At 41.7% G+C, this 26,611-nt stretch overlaps 1 protein-coding gene across 3 annotated transcripts in view; it reads left to right on the top strand.

Annotated features, from left to right (window-relative positions):
• The first annotated feature begins 10,727 nt into the window (after positions 1-10,727).
• PTCH1 (patched 1) overlaps positions 10,728-26,611 on the top strand; it is a 76,355-nt gene continuing 60,471 nt past the window's right edge. Inside the window, exons 1-2 of one of the 3 annotated variants that reach the window (XM_050945566.1) lie at positions 10,728-10,841; positions 12,417-12,609. The gene's annotated coding sequence lies outside the window, so the exon portion shown is untranslated. Of the gene's footprint in view, positions 10,842-12,416; positions 12,610-26,611 lie in introns of those variants that run through there. The other 2 variants (XM_050945568.1, XM_050945567.1) reach the window with 2 other exon arrangements.

Below are 26,611 nucleotides of genomic sequence, written 5' to 3' on the forward strand. Positions count from 1 at the left end.
GTCATTTAGCGATCCTCCAGCAAGAGGTGGAGTCCTATGGTGCTGCCCCCAAGCAGGATGGGACCCACTGGTTCTGTATCAATTTCTGGAGGGTCAATGCCATTTCCTGATTTGATGCATACCCAAGCCTGTGAGTAGACAAGCTGGGAGAGGGACAATATATTACCACCCTTGATTTAACAAAGGGGTACTGGCAGATCCCACTGGAGGCTGGCTTGAAGGAAAAGACACCCTTCACCACCCCTAGTGGGCTCTCACAGTTTACCAGGATGCCCTTTTGTCTCCATGGGGCACCCACAACATTCCAGAACTTAATGGACCAGCTGCTGCGGCACCACATTGAATATGCTGCAGCATACCTGGATGATGTGGTAATAAACAGTCACCACTGAGAGGGCCACCTGAGTCAGGTAGCAGCCATGTTGAGAACCCTTAGGGGCAGGTCTCACTGTAAACCCCAAAAAGTGATGGATTGGGTGGCAGGAAACAACGTACCTGGGGCAAGGCAAACTATGCTCCCTAATCAGAAAAATCCAGGCAATCCAGGATCATCCAGCCCAAACCACTGTTATTCCCTGCTCTGTCCTGCCTGAGGGCTGGAGCCTTAGACTGCTGGTACCCTGCCCTGTATGCAGGCCGGGTCTCCGGAATATAAACTGGTCTGCCTTGCCTGAGGATTGGGGCCCTAGAGTGTGCTCATACCCCACCCTGTCTGAGGGCCTTGGTTCCCAGACTATACCTGGCTCTGTCCTGCCTGAGGATTGGACTTTAGACTCTTGGTGCCTGCCCTTTCTGAGGGCTTGGGCCCCTGGATCACTTGCTGCTCTACTCTGCTGGAGGGATTGAGCCCCAAGACTGCTAACTTCCCCCTTGTCTAAGACTATTATTTCAGAGGTGTGACAGCCAAGAGGCATGGCCTCCCTCAGAGATTGACAGCAAGAGAGGGCCACACACGCCTACATGTTTACACAAGGGTTGTGGTGGATTCTCCATCACTGGAAATTTTAAAACCAAGCTTGGATTTTTTCTAAAAAATATGCTCCAGTTCAAACAGGAATTAAGTCATGGCCTATGTTATACAGGAGGTCTGTCTAGATAATAACTATGGTCCCTTCTGGCTTTATAATCTGAGTCAGTGAATCTATGTACCATCATGTTATCTTCTGCTTTGGTCATCTAACTCCATTATTTATCTTTGTGGTAAGGCTGTAGCTAGTGGTATATTTTTCATCTACTCCTTTAAAAATTCTATTAGACTTTTTCTTCCATGCCCTTCCTCCCTCTTGATCCCTAATACAGTATAAATGTGGACGCCTTCTTTCATGACAAAAAAATTATTTGTTTCATGAGCAAAATGTCTGTGTTGCTCATTATTTATGTGACCGGTCTCACTTTATTCAAATGAGCTGCACAGAACTGTTATTTAAATCCTTCTGATACAGGGATATTCCCTACCAGCTTGTTGTATATAACTCCAGAATAGTTAATACTACACATATGATTCTGATTCTAAAATGCAAATTGGCCTAAAATAATGGCATTTTATAATAGGCATGATAGAGTTTGTAGATTGCTAGACTAGAAGAGTATTATTTATAGCTTCAAAAATTTCATTCAATCACTGAACACAATTAAAAGTATTAAACATATTTTCTAAATTTGACACATATATAAAGAAATCTTGACAGTTGGTCAGGAAGGTTTCATATGTCTGGGGTGTCCATGTTTAATACTTCAAATACCCTATGTACATATTTTGTAATGAGTACGCTGCTCTTGTGAGCAAATTAAATGTGTAATGTGGTGGCTGGTCAAAATAAACAGATCTTATATCTGTCATAACCAAACATTAAATATCTTCAATAAGAGATCTTCTGCATTCATTCTCTGAAACACTCTGACACTGGAGAGATACTAAAAACAACTTCCATATTTTGAATATTACACAGCTACCACAAGATCTTAACATTATAAATCCTCAGTAAATATCTATAGGGCTTATATCATATAGGGAAATGGACAAGACAATTTATTTTTTAAAATATCATTGGGTGTATTCTGTTCTGATAAAAGTAATAATCAGATATGTTTCTCGTGGGTTAACCATCTGACTTTGTGCTGTTTTACCACCTTGGAGACATAACTTCCTAATGACCCCTAGCAAAAATGTCAAGGATTGGCATAAATCTTGCATGACCAAACATTTTTAAACCCAGCGCAGTGCGGAATGGTAAACATTTAACCAGAGGAAAACTCTCATTCCCTTTTCTCTTCATATACATTAAACCATGTATTTATTTTAACAAGGGGGACTGCATTCCAACACCTGGCAGTCTCACATCTTACCTCCTTCTCAACTGGAAACCCCGAGGATGAGGAGGAAACTAACTCGGGCTAGTTACAAGATTAAATAAGATCTCTATGGTCCGTAAGATCTGAACTGGTCTAAAAGGAACAGAGAGAGACAGAGAGGATCCTGTGTCCTCTTTGTCCATTTCAGACATGGAAAGTGACCGTCTCCTGAGTTTGCCTCAGAGAGCTAAACTGGTCTGGAGCAGGGAGCTGCCTGTTTACCCAGGAGGGCTCTGCTGATAGCACGTTACTTTAGTTTACTTTGCTTTCCTTGAGTTTATTGTAAAGGGGTAAAGTTTTCGGATTCATCACGTGACCCTGACAGGTCCTGCCTATTGAGAGCCAGACCACCCACATAGAGGACGATGGAGCTGCTTAATAGAAACAGGCATGTAATTGTGAGCCTTTCCAGCACTCTGCAGAATGCCTGCAACCTAGAAGGATTATTTTTTACACTTTCAGTTCCTTTTGTAAAAAAAAAAGGGGGGGGGCGAGGAAAAGAAAGAAGGAAAAAATTGATGTAACCTCAAAGTCTGCCTCTGCTGTGAATGAAATTTAAAAAACTCGTCAGATCACCAACTCCCAGCGAGGTGCTCCACATGAGAAGGGGGAAGATGGTAAGCAAAAGCTGATCTTTCCAGTAAAAAACATTAGAAAGAAAGTGCCTGCTTCTCGGCAGTCAGCTCATGGCAGATGGCACCAGTCTGACTGTGATGGGGTCTGCTTAGAAGGGGAAGAAAGAGGAAGGGACTCGAGGGAGCAACCTGGCTTCTGTAAAAGGAGGAAGGCAGCTCTGTGGCAGGGGAGTCTATGTGGCTGGCTGTTATAATGCTCGAGATAGGAGGGTCCCTCAAATCGTTACTCTCCCTGAGCCAGGTGGTGGTGATGGAATTGATCAGCGATATTTCACGTGGAGGGGGGTCTCTCGGATCCCATTTTCACGCTTGGAAGGGTCGCCACCCTGGCTTCCGTCTATCGGTCCCCTCTGGGATACTGAATCCAGGCGAGAGAGAGAGAGATTGTTTTCCTCCTGAGACTATGATAATTGCTGGGCGCCAGGTTCGAATAAAAGAGCTTTCCTATAACTAATATGTCTCTGCAGTCTTGTCATAGGCTCAGATCAGATATTAAAGGTCTAGTTTAAAACATACGAGAACAAGGAAATCCTAGCTCGTGAAACTCTCACCCTGTGTAGTGCCTAGTGCGTGCAGCTCATATGTGACCAGATCCTGTACTCCTTGCTCAGGGGAAAGCCAATGGGAGTCTTGACTGGACGAGGACTGCAGAATGGGACTGCAGAAAGGGCGAAGTTAAGGACACTAAATTTCTTTTGCAGGTGTTGAGGGAGTTTAAATCAGATATCTTGTTAGTGGACTCGTTCCAGGTCTTTGATACATTTCGGAGCACACATCAAACCTTTTGAGCGGTTGTGATGTCAAATCTAGTCTGCTGAATTCAGTTAGCCATTTTTTGTGCATTAACCTTGCTACTCCTTTGAAGTAAAGATTGTTAGTAAGAACCCTTTCAGAAAGTCATTCATGTAGAGGCGTAGTCTGTCCGTTTTGAATCTCAGCCTCTTGCATATTTTCCTATTTTGTGTTACTGTAACAGTCTACATCACAGAATGCAAACATGCATTGTAAACTACAAAGCCAATATTTATTGGCTAACATAACAATTGTGACCAAAAGAAAACCCTGTATCTTTGCATTTCTTTTACTTAATGAAGGCAAAGTAGATTCTTTTGAAATACTTATAGCCATGAGATTTTGTATTTTAGATTTAGCTCGGAATAAATTTTCATAGCCGATTTATAAATTGCTGAAAAATAGGACTATACAATAGCGATTCATTGACCCTATGATTAATGTTGGGACCAGTTATGTTTCTTGTGTATATATAACATATCACTCAAAAAGGCAACAACAAGGCTATGACAAGATCGCTTTAGCTCCAATGAAATAGGCAAATTGGAGCCTAGGAGCCAATCTCTGGTGCCAGTACAACACATACTCCTTGTGGCTATGTGTGCCAGTTTATAACTGACATAATAAAAAATAGTGACAATAATCCAGGATAGCATTAAAATGGACTATTTATGTTTTGCCCCAGTTCCTACTGCACACAACATATGCAGATTTTACATAACATGGTGTATGCAATAATATACCTATGTTCTAAATACATTGAATCGGTAGAAGGTTTTGCCTAAGTATGACCTGCAAAACGTCTGGTGTTTCAGAATAATTACAAATAAAGTTTGGCGCTAAGGTGGGTATCTATCACCCTCTAGCCTAATAGCATTTACCAATTCTAGATTGGGGGTCTTTCACATCATTTCAACACCAGTCTGATAGGTGTATCTAATTTCTGGTTAGGGCTATTAGAGTCATTGTGTAGCTAGATTATAATCTGACAATATATTTGAACAGGAGTCAGCATTTAGGGGGAGGGTCCTTTAAACATCTATTTGCTTTCAAGAGCCAGTAGATGGAAAACTGACAAGGCAGCCCACTCTGAATTAAAATGTCTTGGTTTCCCTGTTTTATTGTTATTTTTTTCTCTCTCTCTTCCTCTCTCTCTCTCTCTCTCTCTCTCACACACACACACACACACACACCTTTTATTTTCTTCTGCCTTTGCCACAGTGTATAAAGCCCTATTGAGACGTGTAGGCGTGATGTGTAAACCGGATTAGCACTATGAAAGAAAGACACACAATGAGCCTGAATTGTTTTACTTCCTTTTCATTTCTCACGCCTATATCTCTAATAAAATTTGTTGCTCCAGCAGTGGGTCAAAGGGATCGTGTAGCTCCGCTTTTTTCCTGCAAGACCCGATGGCAGAGATCATGAAAATGAATGGTCTGCCTTCTGCCAAATGCAAGGCTTGAAATATAGTTACAGAGCCCTGATGCTGTCCAGAATGGCTACAAACTGTTCGGTGTAACTCCCCCAACCTCAGTGCACCTTAAAGTCACGCAAGTGGCAGGACACTTTGCCAGAAAAAGAATCCGTTCTGAAAATGACTCTGGTTCAGAGGATGACAAGGTTTGCTACAGCTGGGATTTCCTCCAGGCTTTGGAGCCAGGGGACTGTTGCTACCACTGCCGCTGGTGTGGTTCCCAGCTCCCAAAGGGCTTGGGCCGCCCACCCTGCTGGACTTGCTTGTGCATCTTGATGAGTGTAGAGGTCTGTGGGATTCGGGCGGCACATTTCTCCGCAGTTCTCTGCGGATGAAATGCCTACGCTCCTGGGTTTATGCTGTAGATCCCTCATTTGCTCCTTTGTGGCGTCCGGAGCAGCTTTCCATTAAAGGAGATCAGGGGTAATTAGCCGCATTGTTTTGACAAGTTGGCTCGAGCAGTTCCCTTTCTTACAGTCCTGAGGAGGGGATGAGGGTGGGGGTGGGGGAGAGCAGCGTTTGATTCATGCTGCTTGGTCCTTTCCCAAGCCCTGGCACGTTTTAGAATGTCTCCCTACAGAATGTCTTTACACTGCATCTGTTTCAACCACTCGCCTGTAAGAACAAATGGGAAGATGTTCAACCGGAAGTTGTGAAAACAAGAGTTTATTTAAAGGGGGAGGGAGGCTTATTAAATGAATGAATATATGTGCTCGGTGATGTAAAATGTTACCTTCGTAGCCTTAGTCGTTGCAAGAACCACCCTATCTCTAATATATGAGATTTCCGACCAGAAACAGACCTACGCTCTAGCATAATTATGTGTCTGAGAGGCAAAACCCAATAAAACCTACAAAACGAAAGGCAATTTAGTTTATTACAGGTCGGTTTTATCTGCTGCAGTCCAATGCTCCGCTGTCTCATAACATCCAAACAAACAATCTGTAGTGCAGGTGTTTTATTTGTGTCGTTTCTGTGTAACCGGATGCTACAGTGAGTGCAATTTTCTTGATGGTGTGGCCCCAAAGAGGTTGGAAAGCTGGAAAAACTCACGAAAATTGATTTAATTATCTGTTACCCATTACTAACATCTATTAGATCTGATACACAATGTTATTTGGGAAATTGTAAAGCTCTGACATCTTAGGGCTTATACTGAAAATTCTGCTCTTTGAATTGAATATTATGTACAATTTAGAGCACTGTAAGAAAGGAAGGTCCAGCTGGAGGTTACTCTTATATGTCCAAAGTCCTGAGGTTCTTCCACACAAGTCTGGAGTGAAGGTGCATCTGGGAAGGCAAGGTGTAAAGGATTTCAGGCTAGATGTGCCTCCCCAACACACATCTTAGCAGGCTTTCCTTCATCCATAAAGTCAGCTCTATATGAAATCTGTGGGATCCTTGGGATTTGTGGAAGTTAAAAAAAAAACTGGTGTCGAGCCCCAGTTACATGCACAGGGCATGCATATTAAAGCCAACAATGCTTACAAATGTAAATAAGGGCAGATTGATTAGGAACAACATTATCGCATGCATCAGCAATGAGGCAAATTGGGGGCAGCCACTGCTCTGACCACCCAAGTTGAGACAGACTTTTACACTGACACTTCTTCCTTTTTTAAAAAAAAACATTACAGAAACAAGGCCAATTAGATCCCTGCAGTAATTCATCTCTTGTGTATGAAAAACAGACCACAGGGAGAGAGGGGAGATTAAGATAGTGCTAGTTAAATCTGGGTCTTCAAATTGAGATTTGGAACCAGTAGCAAGAATTTATGAGCATGGGGCTATTGTGTGAAATCCTGAAAAGTTAGCCTATCAAACAGAAGGCAACAGGAGAAAATCTGAGGGTTTCATGGATCTAAACCAGCTGAATGTTATTCTTTAAAGTGAAACTAAACTAAAATGCTTTTACAGATCCAGACTAACACTGCTACCCCTGTGATACTAAAATGCTTGTATGTCGGACTTTTCTTCCCCATCAAAACTACACAGGCTGAATGGTAGCTATACCGATACTGATACATCAATTTATTGATTTCTTATTAGATGGGGACAGTTAACTTTCTCAATCTGTAACTGCTACGCAATAGATAATCAACTGTATAATGGATATATCCGTTTCCAGCTGAAATGGGGTTTCTAGTTTATGTACCCCTGCCCCCGTGAAGCTGGGCGATGTACAATCTAGTGTGTACAGTAATATAGTCATGGTCGGATTTTCAAAAGTTCTCAGCACCTCCAGACCTTACACCAACAATAGATTAGTAAAAGTTATGAACAAAATGTTGGTGACATCACCAAATGACTGTTAGGACCTTGGAATCTCCTGTCAACTAAAAGCTATTACTTAATTTTACTGCAATACCTATATTCACTAGAATAACAGATTTTCCTTATACTGCGCATGCTTTCCGTTTTACAATTTAGTAAGTGTCTATCCAGTTCTGTTGCCACCTTATTTAGCTCAATTGCGTTTGCTGTGTTCAGTTGTTTGTATTTTTTCCACGAAACAGGTCGTCCCCTCCTTTCCTTTATTTATATCTCGCAGGCAGTTAAATATAGCGCGTGTTCCAGTTAGATCTCCCCCGGGTTCGTACTCACTCTAAAATACTGTCCCCAAGCAAGAGCTGCCTGGCATGCGCTGGTGAACACCTCTTTGCAAAACTTTAACATGTATTTTGCAGGAGGGCTTGGGCGCCCAGCTTGTCACACATCTGTTAACATCTGTGCAGCAGGCCAGACCCCCAAGAGCGGAAACCCTTAGCTGAGGAACCCCCTTGTCTCTGGTGTGCGAGCTGTGCGCACAACTCAATGGGGTCTGTCTCTACCGGCCGCCCGTGACTATCCCCACGATGTTGTGCAGAGTTGAATGAAAAGGTCTCCTTTCCCCTCGCTATTGGCCAGTAGCAGTCAGCCCGGCATGGCATTGGATAACGTAAAGGGGGAGACCTCCTTTAGGAATGTACTATGGCTTGCCTGGCATTTCTCTATGCAGCAGCTCAAAACTAGAGGGTGAGCTCTGATTCCCCTCCCCAGCCTTAAAGAGCTGATCTCCCCCCGGACCTGACTGGCTCCGTCACAGCATAGCCTCGTACCTGCTTTTGCACTCGCTGCCAGCTCAATGCACTGTGGCTGCACACAGCAGCAGCTCCCCATACTCACCGTACTGGGAGGGAAAGCCCAGCCCCGCGCGCCCGGGGCCCGCCTGTCACGTGTAAGCTCGGGGCCCGCCTCCCTGCCCCTCCCCCCTCCTTTCAAAGTAGGGTTGTTTTTTTTCAATGAACACACACCGTGTGCACCTTAAAGCAACACTCCTCATTTCACAGTCAACAAACTCCCGCTACTTCCATACTCGAAGCTACCAAAAGCAGCTTGTTGTTTATCGAACTACAGTTAAATGTAGCGTTGCAAGGGGAAAGTGCTTTAAGGCTCGATCTTGTCCTCCTTACACACGCGGAGCTCCCACTAACTTCAGTGGGACTGGGAAGTCTGCGCGAGTAAAGATTGAAAAGGCCAAGCGCTGAATCTGTGCAATTCAAGAGGAGTTGATCCTTTAAATGCATCATGAAATTAAGTCAATACTACTACTATACTAGAATTTTGTCTTGCGAGTACATGGAAACCAATCTCTTGACATTAGCTAAAACGACGAGGTTTATTAGTATAAACAATTAAAAGACAACACAATTGTTTTCGATGAATTCAACATCGAAGCTTATATATTCTGTAGAGTTGGCATCGTACATGTAACATATATAACCTTTTTTTAAAAAAAATCAGTGAATGACTGATTTTAAATAAACAGAAACGTGGAAAGCGGGTGCCAAAAATTAAACAATCTAGCGATTCATTTAGTGTAAAAAAAAGTATTTAGCAGTTGCCAGGTTTTATATCGTATTAATTTTACGTTTAAAATGCATTAAATTGACTTTCCTAAACTTCCAGTGAAGGAGTGAACACTAAATTGCAGCAAGCTAGCTACTGCACGGTTTAAAATCCCTTTTTTAAGTATTAAGTTTTCGGTGTGCTTTTCTTATTGTAAGTGGTTGTTTTCTAGCAAGGAACTAAGTCTTCTCTTTAGTTAAGAAAGAAAAGAGAGAAATCTGGCACTTTCTACCGCAGTATCCACCACCCTGTCATTATCTGTGCAAGCCTGGGAATTCAACTTGGACCTCCCAGTATTTGTTGCAGCTTGAGGCCAAGGTGCCTCTAAAGGATTTTCTTTTAAGGACTTCAGAAATCGTGCTGTACTTTTTTTTTATAGCAAAATATATTTTTGAATGTTGATCTCAAGGAAATTCTCTGTGTGTGTGTTTGTCTAAAAACGTCTCGTCAAAAATAAAAGCTTTCTTGCAAAGAAAAGGAAGAAGAAAGGGGGAAGGCATTCCTTAATGGAAGTATTGCATGCAAAGAAGGCTGGATCTCTTTAAGGCTCCCCCTGAAGCTGGAGATGCACACACAAGGGTTGCCTGCCTGGGTGGTCTCTCTACTTTGGTGAGCTGTTGCTAAGCAGCTAATAATAGTCATGTTTGCTGAGTAATTTCTGCCCTCCTTGAGCCAATCGCATCCCAGAAACCCAAGCCATCTGACAGCCCCAGGGGCGGGATTTCAAGTCTTTTTCTCTCTCCTCTCTCTTTCTCTCCCCCCCCCGTTTCACTCCTCCTCCTCTTTATCCAAATGGAGAGAGTTCTTTTTTTCTTCTTCATCTCATCTATTGAATCAAGGAGCTGCTGCTTGCTGCTGCACACACACAGAGGGAGAGACACACACACACACACATACAGAGAGAGAGAGAGACTGGAGTCCCGAAAGCCCCGGGAGTCAGAGACAGCTCTGCGCTGAGACAGAATGGTACAGCGCGTCGAGACAGAGCAGCAGCCAGCAGCTCCACAGCAGCAGCAGCACCACTGAGAGCAAGAAAAGCTCCAGCCCTCCTTTGCTTTGCTTTCACGGAGGAAGACAAGAGGGGGAAGGGGGGGAGGCTGGTTTCTTTAAGCTGCAAAAGGAGCAGTAGAAAGTTAAAGCCGGAGGAACGAAGGAGGGAAGGCAAATCACTCACTCCACTCGCAGACGCACTGGATGTGGGAAGCGGTAGCGCCAGAAAGCTCCGGATCATCGCGAAATGTTGCAATGGAAGGCGCAGGGTCTGACTCGCCCGGAGCAGCAAGAGGAGCAGCAGCAAACGCGGTATGAAGAGGTGGTCTGTCAGCAGCAGCCTGCGGAAAGAAGCGCCAGCAGCCCAGCAGCCCTCCCGTCCCCCTGGATCGCCCCAAAGCAGCAGCGCGCTGCGGGGAATCACAGAGGAACCAGCCCGTGGGTCGCCAAAACAACAGCAGCAGCAGAGGCGGCAGCCCAGTCCCGGCGGCGGCAACATGGCCTCGGCTGTTAACGTTTCGGAGCCGGAGAGCAGCAGCGGTGCTGGTGGCGGTGGCTGCTGCAGAGACCTCGATCGGCTGGGGAGAAGCTGTAGCAGAAGGCGGAGAAGGACCGGAGGGAACAGACGCGCCGCGGCACCGGATCTGGAGTATCTGCAGCGGCCAAGCTACTGCGATGCAGCTTTTGCCTTGGAGCAGATTTCAAAGGTGCATTAATCTCTTTTCCGATTTTGGGGGGAGGTGAGGATACTTTCTCCGGGGCGGAAAGGGGAGATGAAAATGAAACAGCCACCAATGAAACGCTGGGAGTAAGGGGGAACAACTCCTGTGAGTCCCGTGCCCTCCTTTCCCTGCCGCCCTCCCTCCTTGTACACACTTTCCCTGGTGTGTGTGTGTGTGCTTTTGATTCCTCTCATTAAACTTACCCGGGACAGTTTCACGGTTTTTTGCCTTGTGAGTCACTCTCCTCTCTCTAGTCTCTTGCCTCTTTCTTTTCTTTGCTTCTCTCCATCCTTCTGTAGTGCCGTTCAACTTCTATAACACCAGGCTGTAACAGGGAGAAAAGTTTCAATGGTTCCCTTTTTTTTGGCCGAAGTTTTGCTTTGTTACGTTTTCCAATAAGTGTGGAGTGGCGACTTCCTTAAGAGAGAAATCCTGTAGTGGAGAAGGTTTGTAATGTTTACCCCCAGCGGCTGGAGGAAAAATGAAAGTTATAAACAAATTGCCACCTTAAATCTGCCGGTGCCAGTCAGATAAGAGTTCCCCTGGATCGTGGCTTTTATTTTGAATATTAAAATGCTCCAAGTGTAGGAATTTCATAGAAACTTGACTCTGGCGTACGCACACACACGCACAAATCCCGCTTGTTACTTTTGCAAGGGAAAAAATGTTCAAAGTAAACAACATCGAACCATTACCTTTCTTCAGAGATCGTTTCATTCCAGGGAGCAGATTTTTAGGCTTTGCAGTAAAGGGAAAGGGGGAAAAAATCCATGTGGCTGCCCTCTTCCGTTCACAAATATTGTCGTAGCTTACAGATGGCTGCTCTACTTCCTAATTCAGATCACACAGCGTCTCCAAACTCTATGGAAATGAATTACTATTAAGCTTATGATCTTACGGCATTGCTAACCACGTGGAACATGCATTTACTACAGAGTTGGTGCCGAGAGCTTGGAATCAGGGACACTGCAACAAATTGTTACACAGTAGCGTTCCCCCACCAGCAACCCCCAATCAGCCCTGTAGAGATGTAATAAGAACAGGAAAGGGATTTTTTTTTCTTGGCATGCCTGTTGCGATTCATCTGCATTGATTATTACTCCCCTAGTGTTAAATCTTGCTAGCGTGAATGAATTTTTGCAAATTGAATTGATAGCGGTGACTTCATTACAAGAAGGCTGTGATCAGTTACTCAGACTAGGGAGCATGCACTGTCTGTATCATTTTTACGGATCTCAAGCAGTGATGTAATCCCCAAACTGTGCATTGATTTATGAATAGGAGAATTAGCAGCAAATACACATTTGTCCATACAACTGCGTACAGTGCATGTGAGATGCTCAACAGGGTCATGGAGTAAAACCTTTAGCAGAGATGTCTTTCTAATGGCACAGTCTGTCGTATTATTGTTCCCAGTCAATTGGACACTGTGAAGCTATTTACCATTATGCATTAATAATTGTTTTGTTTCTGGTCCCCTTCCAGTTCCCAAAAGGTATGTGCGTTGGGGGTGTGTGGTTATTTCCAGGCGTTAACTGCTAACTTTTTCTTGCCTTGCAGGGGAAGGCTACTGGAAGAAAAGCACCGTTGTGGCTAAGAGCGAAGTTTCAGAGACTATTATTTAAACTGGGCTGTTACATTCAAAAAAACTGCGGAAAGTTTTTGGTTGTTGGCCTCCTGATATTTGGGGCTTTCGCTGTAGGATTAAGGGCAGCTAATCTCGAAACCAACGTGGAGGAGCTCTGGGTAGAAGGTAAGACTTGATCACTCTTGTGACTTTCTCCCTTTTACCCATTCTGTCCTCCATCCCACCCCACTTCATTCATTTCCAGGGACTGACTGATGCAGATATATACCAGTGTGCACCTAACCCCCCTCCCCACCTTCCTCACAGCGAGGGGAATTGTGGATTGCTTAGTAGTTTGGGTGGAAGCCAGGTGAAACCTACAAAGAGTGTGCTGTAATCTGTTCTGGTGGATCGTGTTTTGCTAGGTGGTTTTGAGAAGGAGCGTGCGTGTTGGGCGGAGGGACAGACTGTGGGATGTACCACCTCCGTGTGTGTGTCTGTCTGCAGGGAGGGGGGATCAGTGCTGGTGGGGGTGTTGTTTTGGGTTTATTTGTTTGGTGGTGGTGGTGGGTCCCCTCCCCGGCTGTAACAGCATGAAAGGAAAGTCTGGCCGGAGAGCAGCCCTCCCCTCCGCCATTTTGGGAGTGTGTGCGCCCTCCCCAGCCGCAGAGGGACGCGAGCAGCGCTGCGCGGCGGGGCTGTGTGTGTGGTCCTGTTTTTTTGGACAGCTTTCAACTGCGGGGAAAAACATTTGTCTCAAGGTTAAAAAAAAAAAAAAGTGAAGCCCAGACTGGAACGCATGTTGGATTGTTTGCAAAGCAGATTAATGTCTCCGAGCGGGTGGGGGGCCCAGCTCTGCTGGGGAGAGGGGTAATTTTTTTAGATTAAAACCAGGTTGTTCTTGGGGGGGGGGCAAGTAGGAGACTAGCAAATTCAGTCAAGAACAGTTTTTGCACTGGTGGTTAATCTGCATTGCACTAGCATGCTTAATCAGCAGGGTAGAAATGCTACCTAGATGAACTTACTAAAGGTTAAGCCATTTTCTACGGTTTAGTACATTTAAAAAAATATAGGCTATAAAGGGGGCCGCATCCTGCAGTCCTTGTGCACCCAGAGCCCCCATTGCAGCCCCTTGGGGCCTGAGTCTTCTCTCAGGTTTAGTGGGTTTTAACACCATGTCACTCCAAGGGATGTCTGGATTTACACCATTGTCAGGGAGGGGAAAATCAAGCCCATATTTTTTCTTTTTGATAAAACAGTATTAGATTAGGTGCAAATTCTGCCCTCGATTATGTTGGTGTAAATCCCAACTAACTCATTGACCACAATAGTTACTCTGGATTTAAGTTAAAACAGCTTATAGCAGTATCTGACTCATAAAAATTAATGTGGAGCACTGCATAAGTAACCATTACTGAATGGCCCTGTGTGTGTTGAGAAAGCTGTACTGAGTGAAAGGCAAGGGATCAACAGACCATGGGAGTAGTCTGTCTTGCTTTATGGATGGAGAGCTTGGCAATTCTATTCCTATTGACTCCAGTGGCAAACCCATTCAGCATTTTGTGAGTTTTTTTTGTTTGTTTTCAAGATAAGAACTTGTTGATAACTGAATAGTCTTTGTACAGTAGTAGAATAGTTCTAAGTACAGTGGGACCATCCTGCAATTCCTATTCAGACATGCTGAGTAGGAACACAGCAGGATTGTGTCCAAAGTTAGAGATGTGCATTCAGAAGCTGTGATATGAATGTAGTCCATTAGGAGAGCTGTTTACCCTAATTACTACTTCCCTGAATAGGGTTTGAATATTTTTTCAACATTGTTTTGTATCTTAACTCTGCAAGATTCTCTTGCAGTATTTTAAATGAAATGTTTCAAAATCGTCTCTTCACTCCTTTGCTTCTGCCTCCTGATGGAAACTTCATTGATAATGTTGGTTTTCAATATTATTCAGTGATTTAGTATCTTAACTATGGTATAACTAATAGCCAGCTACCAGGAATGGTGGTTCCATCTCATGCCACCTGTTTTTCCTGTCAGTTTAGTACCAAGAAACTCCCTGATTACTGCATTGGCAGTTCCTGTATGACCAACAATGGAAACATGGTTTTCTAGAAAAAATATGATTTTCAAAATAGCCATTTGATTTAGTCACTGCTTTGACCTCTTTTTATGCCATTGGTGCTGCATGGAAAACATATTTTCCCAAATGCAAAAACTAACTTAATAGTCCTCAGAATTTGTGTAGCCTCTATTAATTCATAATACAGTTGGCTGTACAGAGTTGACCTGTCTAATTTCACTTTTATTGAGTGTAGTTGTCATATCAGTGAAATATTATTAAAACTCTGAATTGGAAACCTCTGCATTTTTAGATTACAGAAAAGGGTAGTTAATTAAGATGAAAGAGCATATTCTTAATTTAAATTAAATTAACTCCCAGTCCTCCCGGATTGCCTTTGTAAGGCCATCAATAGAAAAGTTTGACTAAATTGTGTGTTTTCTCAATAGAGACTGTATAAATGTTCTGGTCACGAACATGGGTACTATACAAATAAACCAAATGAATAGCAGTTGCATATTTCTGTGGTTAAAAGTATAAACAGAAGAGTGTGCAGAGTGAGGAGTTGGAGTGGGGAGAAGCATGGGGAGAGGTAGTCTGGAGAATGATGTTCCTTCTGTGCATAAGTGCTAGAAAGTGATGCTAAAATTCCAATTTCACTGTGTGTGTGTGTGCGCGTGCGCACATGCATGTGTGTGCAATCCTAATTCCTAACCTACCTATCCTATTATTTATAGACCCCAGTGTGCTAGGTACTATACTAAAACAAAAGAAGGTACAATTTTCTGATCCTAAGGTCTTAAGAAAACTCTTTACAACAAGTTGTCAACTGATCTGTTATTAGATTAGATATTTTATTCTACTTTTTACACATTGTTTAATAAGATAATTTGAATACGCAGAGCAATATTGGTTAAACACAGCTAATGATGTAAAATACATTTCCATTGCAGTTGCAATAAAATGTTTTATTTTGTTCAAATGTTTAAAAATTATCACCTCTCAAGGAACTGTCAGTATTTACATTAGAGACTTGTTGTATGTAATGAATACCAGGAACATGGAAGGTACTACACCACTGAAGCTTAGTAAGAGTGAACTATGAACCTAAAAAATCCTAACTCAGAATTAATTATAAGTAGTGAGAATGAAGTTTGACTGAGTTCTAAGATCATCCAGAGTCCAAAATAAATGATGAAAAGTGTATATTTAAAGCTATTACGGCTGAAGTATTTATATAAGAGCTGCAAAAACCCACCTGGTGGGCAAGTTCTCAAAAGGACAAGAGAGAAAAGAGAGAAAAAGAAACAGCTCTTAAAGCTCTTCATTCTTGCAATTTTCTCTTACTAGACTCCTTACTTCACAATTTGTGCCAACACACTTGGCCTTTGGTGTGCATACTGGTACCGAGTGGCTTTCCCCTGAATCACTTCTTGGCAGCAACAGTGTCTTAGAGGAACATCTTTTTAATCCATCCCCTTGCTGCTGTTGTCCAGAATATTTTAATTGTTCCTCTATGTCCCACAGTCACACTACCTTCAATTTGATCCCCAAACTCCTTGCTCCAACAGTCCAACATTTCAGGTTCTTCCAAGACTGAGCAGTGACTAGGACTTTCCCTTGTTTCCCTCATCAGAAAGATTCACAACCTCAGATTTATTATTATTAATTATTATTATTATATCGGCCACAGAAAGCTCAATTTTAGCCTGTTTGGTACACAACAGACATGGCATGGCATCTTAAGGACACAGTTCTATTTGCAGGTGGATCTGTCTGATCATGACCTGTTGCCTGGGGCTGTGCATGCTGGAAATGTGGCGATTGTTCAGTTTGCTCCTTACATAGCACACAACACCCACAAGTGCAGAAAGGGATTTGCATTCATTTCCTCTGTGGATGAATCCTATTGGATATAGATAGGGTCATAGATCCAACGGCATGTTATTGTGAAATATCTCTATTGACTACGCACCATGTGCTCATACACAACAAGGTGCCCAGATACCGCTATGATTGGGCACCCCCCATAAGAACCTAAATCAGTGAAGAGATAGATAGCAGAGGTCTGGCCTTTATATCCCACAGCAAATGTGTGGGTTCATCCTCAAATAAAGGATCTGACACATGACACTTGTAATATGGTACTGGTGAGGGTTGTTGCAGATCATAAGGGGAGAGAGGCTTCTCCCTGCCACCTCATTCTACCGTACTTTTACTGCATTCTCACCTTGCCTCCTTTTTCTTATCCTCCAATCAGGAGATTAAGAAAAAGGCATCAATATTCAATGTAAAGACTCCAAGCCAGAGATCCTGCCATCCAGGAAAGGAGGTGCTGCAGTTGATCCTCTTCTTTCACATGGCAAGTGGTTATTTGCAGCAGCAGCCCTTTGAGGACCAAGTGTGTTAAATAGGCAGAACTCTTTTTCCCCAGGCATGTTGGAAGCAAGGGGGAGGGATGTCTCAGCAGCCATATGGAAAGCTCATCTTCAGTACCTGGAACAAATAAAGCACATGCTAACCACAACTGAAGAAATGTTCTGTGCAGCTGGATAGATGTAGCTTATATGGTAAGGTCCCCGCTGCCTACAGTGTTAAACAAAATGTATTAATCAAGATAAGTTATCTGTAAATTCTATAATGAGGTCATCTCACCCTTTGATACTGTAAAGTAGTAGGCAATTAATCTACCTATGCAGCTCAGGAGTGGGGTAAAGAGGAGAAAGCAAAGTGAGTGAAGCAGACTAGTTTCCCTAAATGGAGGTGCTTCCTCAAATGCTGCATAGGATAGCTTACTTTAAACTACCCCTTCTGGAGGGACAAAGAAAGGTGATAATGTGGTAGACATCCATGGGTCCTCTCAGTGGGCCAAATCAATGTGTTTTGCTTGAATAAAGACAGCATGAGTTGGCCCAGTCAGAACTGTTGTAACTTGTATGTTTCTGCTTCAAGTTTCTCCACAGTACCAGAGCCTCATCTTGGGTGGACTTGAATAGTGTTGGGTCCTCCTTTCATGACCTTAGCTGTGCCTATTTTTGCAATACTGCATTGGCAAAAGGTAGATGAGTGGCAGAGCAGAACTTGCTCTATTGCTGAACCTCAATGCCATGATCTAACCTAAGGAATCTTCCCCAGTCACAATTTATGACCATTTGAGCCCTTCCACCCAGAAGAAGGAGGATTTGGCTGAAAGGGAGCACAAAAGACTCTTTTAGTAGTTCACTTTGTTTGTTTGTTTGATAAATAACTAGCTATTGGTTATAATAAGAACTTGTAAGAAATATTTGGATTGATTTAGCTGGTTTGGTAGCAAAGAGTGGTACCAATCTAATAGAGAGTGGTAAAGATCAGATGACAGGAAAGGAAGTAATTCAGCATAGGCGCTTACTTATCTGTAAACTTCCAGTATCTTGCATTGGGATGTTTACTGCAGCATGCATAATGTGCCCTGAGAAGTCTGTTGTTTATCGGCATAAACGTCTCCCGTTTTGTTTGGATAAATGGGGTTTTATTGTTATGTCCGGCAAAAGTAGAAGTAGTAGTAAAAGTATCATGTGCTAGCCCAGGGACAATAATATTGGGAATGTAGTCAATATAAATTTATTAGGCTGTTATGTTAATGGAAACAGAATTTTATTCTTTTAAAAGTTAACTGTCATCAAAATTGAAGAATGATTCAGTTTGTTTCTCATTTGAAGGTCAAGAGCAATTTTTAATACATAAATATAAATTTAATTTTAAGTGCTAAGATGAGGGGTGACTAACTTCTGTGTTTTTATTTGAACTAACTGTTCTAAAATATTTAAATGTTAAGTGAAAATGCGTAAAAAGGTTTTGTTTATTGGAAATATGTCTGTAGCCTCTTCTTAAAGCTCATATGTTTAATAAGAGATCACTGGTGGTCTCAGTCCAGTTCTTGGTGGACAGGTGCCCACATCATTAAAACCACCGCCAACACAGTTGAACCCACATTAGACTCTTTAGTAGAGCAGCCAGGGGTTAGATAGACATGGAGACTGAACCACACTCTTCCTCTACATATGGTAGTTTCAGGCCAGGACTGATGCACAGTTGTGAGACAAGGTGGGGAAGCTTGTACATCAAAAAATCTGGAAGAGGAATTTTAAATTACTTTTTTATCTTTGAGTCTGGAAGTATTGAAAATACTACACGTGGCCACTATTTACATCATTTCTAAGATAAGGCTGAAACCTAGCTCTATTGTAGTCAATAGCAAAATTCTCACTGCAGCCAGGATTTCACCCAAGTGCAACCAGTGACTTCAGTGCACCAGGATTTCACCCAAGTTTTATACAAAATTGTACCAGATGATTATAGACTGTATTGCCACTGCTTGTGCTGTAACTGTTCTATGAATGCCAGAGGATCTCAGTTTCCAGAGCAATCAATTTGTACCCCTCATGAGTTCTAAATATACTGAAACATTAGTACTGTTTTGGTTTGTTTGTCTAAAATTTAAGCACATTTTATTGGTTTCAGGTCAGTGAAAATGTGTTCATTATTGTTATTTCCATACATTGCACAGTCTGATTAATTTCTGGACCAGACTGTCCCAGTGGATCTTGACAGGGAGGGGGTCTTCCCAATTTCCTCTTAGAATATGTGTGTGTTAGTTTGGGGAGGAGTGTGGCCTCCGTTGCACCATTTATCCCCTCCATCCTCCTGTGCTCCATGTGAATTCCTGTACCTTTTTGAGTTCCGGTGATGGTGAAAAGGATGGGAGGGGACTTTCTGCAGCACTGTTCCTTATAGAGCCCAGGGATTTCAATGCAGAAATCCAGGTGTAAAGTCATATAGATCAAAGTTGTGTGCTTTCCTTTGGGTCCCCTTTGCAACTGCTGCTGAACTGCCACAGGGGAAACCTAGCTATTGGAAGTACAGCTCCTGCTGGAGTTGTGGTGCCAGACAGGAGGGAGTGAAAGGAGCAGAAATCATACCTATTACATGGCTTTTGTCTCTCTGCAGACAGATTTTCCCTTCCTCATGGATCTTTTCATCCAGATGGTTGGGAGAGGGAGAGGCCTCTAAAATCCCTGACTCCCCAAGTCCCTTTCAGCAAAGAGGGTTGTTCAAGGAAAACTCTACAGCTCCTTGTGAGGTTTTCATTCCCCCTGCTCTGCTTCATCAATTTCAATGGGTTTTTCAGTGACAGGAGAGAATCCAGTCCCTGTTATCAAACAATGTCTGTGGTGGCTTTCCAGAATGTAGTAATACTGCATTGTGTATGCATGTAACAATTTTTGCCCCTTCAACAGGTTTAAAAGCTAGCATATGCAACTGGATGTTTCAGTTATACATAACTGTTAGGAGGCTCCAAAATATGACAGCTTCCAGATGTATGAACCGACTGATCCGTTTGTTTAGATTATGCTCCACAGCTGATGCCTAGATTAGTGCTGGCTGGACGAAGCTATGGGAGATTTGTCTGGTTTCCACAATGCCATGTTTATATTTCATTTGGATTTCTCCTTCAAAGCTGACCTCTCAGTGACCTGCTGGAGCTGCGTCCACTAGGATGCTAGCTTTAACTTGTCTGCAATAGTTTTCATTTTAGTATCTATTGGGGTATGTTCTCAACTTGACACTCATGGGCTTATGTGCATGACTCCTGTTAACACAACTGTGAGTTATGCATTTAAATTACTATTCATTCAGATTAGACCATGCCCATAAGAATGTCCTCTTTCTTGTGCCCTTTAGTGGGCAGAATTTGCGAAAATTTGGTTTGATAAAATGTTGGTTTTGAGATGGACCTTATAATACTATTGCTTGTTAGGTGGTTCTTCTTGTAAATTCAGCAAAATTTGTCTTCTTGACCTTGTACAATATATCACCTCTAAAGGTGATAATATAGGAATATAAATTACTAAATAAGCTTGATCTTTTTGAATTTGGGGAACAGAAATTGAACAGCCTAGTTTTACATAGCAGTCCTTTATTTTAAATGGAAAATGATACCATATGTCCACCCTATCTCTGCATACATACGATGGTACAGATTGCATTTTCTTAAACTTCCTTATTTATCTCCCATATCTCATAGGTTTTCCTCTCTCTCTCTCTCTCCCCCCTTTCCCCCTTCCCCTCCCCCCACCCTTTTCCTTCCCAGGAGGTCTTTCCCCCATGAGTGTTTGTTAGTAACTGTGTCTGGAAAAGCTGAAGAAACAATAAAACTCCTTAATCACAAACTCACAGTACTATATTAAGGAGCTTACTCTCCCTCAAAGTTTAGAAAGATTTAGATGCACAACTTCCAATATTGTTAATAGAGGCTACATGAGTAAATTGTCTCTGCCTCGTTGAAGAAACAGATTACTTAGACAATACTCTGATAGCAAAAGTCAGAATTATTAAAAATGAACTGTCCATATTGAAAGTGTATAGTGTACTAAGATAGCTGTTTCCTAGCTGGATAGCTTCTGACCCATGAAGTATGGAAAAATGTTTTTTTCCCCTCCACCTGTATGTAATGTGGTCTATGATATTTTTTATTCTAAGTGTAATGTTAATCAAGAAACCTAGCTAGAATAGGCTATATTAGTTTTGGTGTAACTAATGACTCCATAAATGTTAGACCAAGGATACATTTGGCCCATTGTGTATTGCTTAGTGTGTTTGTTTTTAAAGAAATAGGAGTTACACTTACAAGAAGTAGATTTAAATAAAGCATCAAGGCAAAGATATTTTTTCTTGTTGTTCTTGGCTTTGTGAGTCCTTGTTTTTTAAATAATAAACCTTTTATTAGGAAATTTTAGGTAAAGTTTATGTTAATTATTTTCTGGCAATGTGGATGTTCTTCAAATATCACCTTGATTGCTTTACCTGTCCTAAATTTTGCAAAAGGAAGTGGTAAAATGCTCTTTTATTTATATATATGTATATACACACATACACATTTTGATGGGGGTTGACTTTAATTTTGTAATCTTAAATAAACATTCCAACTTTTACTTTTGTTTGGTAATTTGGGAAAATGTAGTTCTTCCAGGTCATGAGTAAAATATATTGGGGATGAAGGAATGAGGAGAACCATAAGTTGACTCCCCCTGAGAACCAGGGATGTTGTTTTAGAGATTTATACTAGAGCTCCATTCCAATCTCAAATATACAAGTCATCATTATGTATTTGTAACATCTGTATATTGTCCATGTGCAAGTTTGTAACAGATATTTTAAGGCACATGTGCAGTGGTGCACACCCAAATACCTGAGGTTGCAATTGAGCCCCGGAACTGTAACATGTTCTTCATCCCTTAATATTAAGATAAAGAAACAGTCTTCTTTTGTTTACTGAGCAGATACATTTGTGCTTTTCCATCAATAACCAAAAGCTAAGTGCAACAAACTAGAAATGAGCACTGTTAATTTGTATGATTTTTTTTCCCCCTTAAATCATTGCCTAAGGGCTTCTGGCCCCTAGCTCAGGAATCCTGCCCAAAAATGCCAGATGTATTACACAGTCAAGTATTGCAATGTAAACAGTGTTCTGTGCCACGAGAGCAGGGTGGTCCATTTCCCATTTAAAAAAAGGGGAGGGGGAGGGAAATCCCTCTGCTCTGAAATGAGCACAGTAGTTGTAGTGTTATTTGTGTTTTTGGCTGCATTGCCAGGTTTTTGGAGCTGCAAGAGCACAGATAAATTAATACTTTGGACTGGCAGAGAATAGCAATTGAAACTGAGATGCTGGAGAGCAAGATGTGGCTTGGATAGGGCTGATTAATTTAGTCAAACAAGTTTGTAATATGTACAAAATTAAACAAAATTAAAGGAGGCCATTGTTGGCACTCAAACTTTTCACTTTACCTTATTGTGAACAGCAATCTCATCCACAGTGGAACAGAGCAGACAAAGGATGGGAAGCTGGGCAGGCAGAGGCATAGGGTTCTTCACGACCACATGCTGTGTAATGGAAAGTCTGGGTGGGTTACTGCACCTTCTGGATTTAAGAGAGCTGTTCTAGTGCTTAATTAAATACCCTTCTGGGTGTATTAAATAATGGATTACCTTCCGGTGTGCTCACCTTCAGATCTGATGGAGAATATGGGAATCTTTTTCTCACATTTCTCCTTTGCACATTAACTAGATATTTAACAACACTTTAAATAATTAAAGAAAGGAAAAATGGGGGCGAGATCTCAAATTCTTGATCTGGAAAGAAATTACCAAGTGTGAAGCCATTCTCCGAATTACATTTGGGTTATCTGACAAATTTCTAGGTTTTCATAGCTGCCTTGGGTGTGTGGAGGTGGTGGGGTTGTTGGAACTTATTTGTATATGATAAATTGTATCTAAATACCTGCAGAAGTGTAATCCAAATGCAAACTACAGTTTATGCATCTCAATAAGAGTGTTCTAGGGAAAATAAGCATTAGGAATAAGGAATCAGGATCTGCTTTACCTTCTTTCCCCCCCATCACCATTTTTGCATCACCATGCAAAAATACTAATCACAAGTTTAAATTTAAGTTTTCAAGTTGCCTTTTTACAAGCAACTAGAAAAGAAAATAAGGCAACTATTTAAACATCCTCCTCCACCATCCTCTTTTCCTGCAGGAGGTTTCTTGTGTTCTTATCCTATATGATTGTCCATTTGGCCCTAATTCTGATCTGACTCCAGTTTTACCTCATTGACTTCTGGGGTGTTCCTCTGGGTTTACACCAGTACTAAAGGTCCTTGGCTGCTTACCCACTTGGACCGTTTTTGAAGGTAAATAGTGGAAAATACAATATTGTGCCCTGAAATAGTAAGATTAAAAACCTAATAAAAATAAAACATGCTTAGTAGTGTTTCCAAGAGTAGGTAAAAGGTAGCAACTTGAGAGAATTGTGATCAGGCCTAAATATCTATTAACTGCTCTTTCTAGAGATTTGGGGAAATAGGATGACCTTTTTTTTTTTTTTTTAAATAGGCTACAGTTTCACATGGCTTGCAAAAGAAATCTCTCTTCCTTTTTGTTTCCCACACCAATTGATTTATCATTTTGCTTGCAAGCAGACTTAGAATGTTAGGGCAGGAACACACTCACTTTTTTCTCGTAACTTTTTTGTTGCGGACCGAAACCAGTTGACTTGAATAAATTTTTCTGTGGCCTGAATGAAGCCAGCAACGTGGAAAAATCTTGCCATTCAGGGCCATCTGAATGTACATTTCAGCCACACAGTAAGCTGTATTGGTAGGCAGTGGACTGCTAAATACAACCATTTTTCGCAGCGGAGAGTTAGACAGGTGATTAGCATAATTAGCACAGAGTAGGCTATACATATGGTAATGCTAAGTGTGTAAATGCCAGCTGCGGTGTAAAATTTATGTCAGGGGTCGACAGGGCTGTGCGAAAGTATTGTGTTACAGCTGCAGGTCAAAGCTTCCATTGCTTACCCCCTTTTCTCTTGATGGTGAATGCACTAAACAGAAGAGAAAGACAGACAGAAATATAACAGATAAGGCTTTGATTGAACAGCCCAGTTCTGTGCAAGAGGGACAACTCTTTAAAAATATATATATATACACACATGCACACAAAACAAAAAAAGTCCCACTACTTTCTTTATAGATTTGGTTTGCTTCATGCAGTCTTCAAATGTGTTGATGTATTGCTGAACCAGCATTATGATTGGGGGAGAGAGGGAGAATCTCTGAGTGGAGGAGTAAGAATTTCATAATTGTAATTTAAAAAAATCTTAAATTCAGCTTCTCCTCTTTACATTCAAAATCCTATTTTCTTTTTTTACATCAGTGTTAGTTATTGCACTTAGGGAGTTAGGAATTAAACAGTCTTGAAGGTGACAGCGTTATATGTAATAAAATCACAACAGTGCAACAATCTTCAAGCTGCATGACTGGTTTTAGAAGAAGTGCCAAAAGTTCCTCTGCGGTTTCATGTGTGGGTTGCTCTACGTATTCCCCAGGCTCCTTCCACCTCCTAAACTACTAAATTCTTTATAAATTAAAAATGACTAATACAGGGTCTTGTTTTAAAGAAACACAGCGTTGAAGTATACACATCTTTTTAAACAGCTGATTGGGAAAAATGTAAATCTTTGCTGCCATAAACTGTTCATTCATATATTTCAGATTTGCAACTTCCTCTTTTGTGTGTGTGTATGTGTGTGTGTATATATAATTTTGTAGTCGGCTATAAGGAGTGGTGGTGTTGACAGAATATAGTTCACACCACACTGACCTTGTGATGAAACTTCCTCACAGCCGCAGGGGGTCCTTATGAATCAACCCCTAATCCAGCTAATCCTGATCGCAACAAAATCATGAAAGTGGCTCCCAGTGATGTGTGTTTCCCTGCACAGATGCAGAGAGAAGGAACAGTGTTGGAAATAAATCAGTCCAGCGTGATGTTCCTCACAGGCTGGGGGAGCCTGTGTGTGAAGCTGGGGACTTCCATTGTGTTCTGCCCCATGCGGCCTCAAGTGGAAAGCCAATGAAAAGAGGACTTGGCTGTATAATGGTGAGAATAGTGTTCAGAGCTGAGAGGTGATGTCAGCTCCACAGAAGCTGAGAGAAGGGAACTGGGGTTAATGTTATGCAACAGTCTGAATGCACTGATAGAGAGCATACGTTACAAGCACTTACATTGTTTTTATATGGATTTTAGTCGGTCCTAACTAATTGGACAAAATTTAGGTTTAATAAAATCTGCAGTAGTTTGAATACAGACTCCACTGTTAAGACAGTGACATTTTTGTTATTTCTAGAGTGCGAAATTATATTGTAAGTTAAGAAAAGAAGTGTAGATCATTCTTGCAGCATCATAAGCTTTGCAGTCAGGAAAAAATGACCTTGAAGATCAAATTAGCAGAAAGTAGAAATTGGGTTTTTTTCTTTCCCAGTTTTTTGTATTTTGGAATAATCGTGGGTCATATATTCACACTCACAACATTTCTGACAACAACCCTGACTGCATCCTGCAAAAAGTCAGAATGTGCAGTCTTCTGGTTGGTGTGAATAGCAACTAAACTATGAAAAATGGGCCTCTTGACAAATGCAGCACTGTCCTGCGAGCTGGTGGCCAGTAAGAAATATCGAGATGGGGGGAGTTGTGACAGGCAGCAGGTTCGGTGCTGGGGGAGTGCTGACCTGACCTGATTGTGTCCAACAGTGAGAGCAGTTCTGCTTCAGTGCAAAGCCATTCAAAAGGAAGCTGCTTAGGCAACAACAGATGGTACAGCAAGCAGCTGGTAGGGAATACTTGAAAGAAACTGTACCCTGTTTCATAATATGTTCATTCCTTTCATTTTTCTATATGTTAGTTTTGCTGTCTCCTAAAAATACCCTTTTTGAAATTGTATCCCCTAAAACATTCTGCATGAAAATCCTGTTCTGCGTAGATTTTCTGCTCCTTCAAAACATCTATTCAAAATATGTAGTATTTTGTGGACAGGTCCCTGAGAGTACAGATGAAAAGACTTAAAAATGCTGCTTTTAACCACACAGGAAAACAATTACATATTCAGGGAAAGGGCACTGAGAGGTTAAACGAAAAGTTGGGTCTAGAGGAAATCTGACTGCTGTGGGACAACACACAGCAATAGGTTTTTAACCTATTATCCAACAGAAGCTCTTAGTCAAGTTAAAACAATTATATTCAGCTGTATTAAAATCATTAGGCCAAACAATGAAGCCATTACTCATTCTCTACTCAGGCAAAACTCCTATTAACTTCCCTAAGAATGTAGATTCACTACGGACCTCAAGATTTGGCCTGTTATTTATAACACATGAACATTTTCTTAAAATGTTATAATTAAGGATTCTGGGGGAATTACTTCAGCTGGTGTATATTGGCATCGCTCCATGAAGTCAATGGAGCTATGACAGTTTACACTAGCTGACGATCTGCCCCCAATTTCCAGTAAACATTGCAGACTAGAATCCTTTATTTCTCTATAAAATTCTTCCAGTCTGGGCAGCAGTTAGTTTAGGCTTCCCCATCCAACCCATGTGTCTAAGCTCTGACCTGAAAGGACTGTCTCTTTGAGAAAGAGGATAGTTCACTCTTCATGTCCATTCATTCCTCAATCTCTTTGTTGAGATACTCAACAAGGATGTCAGTTGTGATGGTGGTTTTTATAATATGGACACCTGCCTACTAGGA

This window comes from Gopherus flavomarginatus, chromosome 3, assembly GCF_025201925.1.
Source record: "Gopherus flavomarginatus isolate rGopFla2 chromosome 3, rGopFla2.mat.asm, whole genome shotgun sequence".
Lineage (NCBI taxonomy): Eukaryota > Metazoa > Chordata > Testudines > Testudinidae > Gopherus > Gopherus flavomarginatus.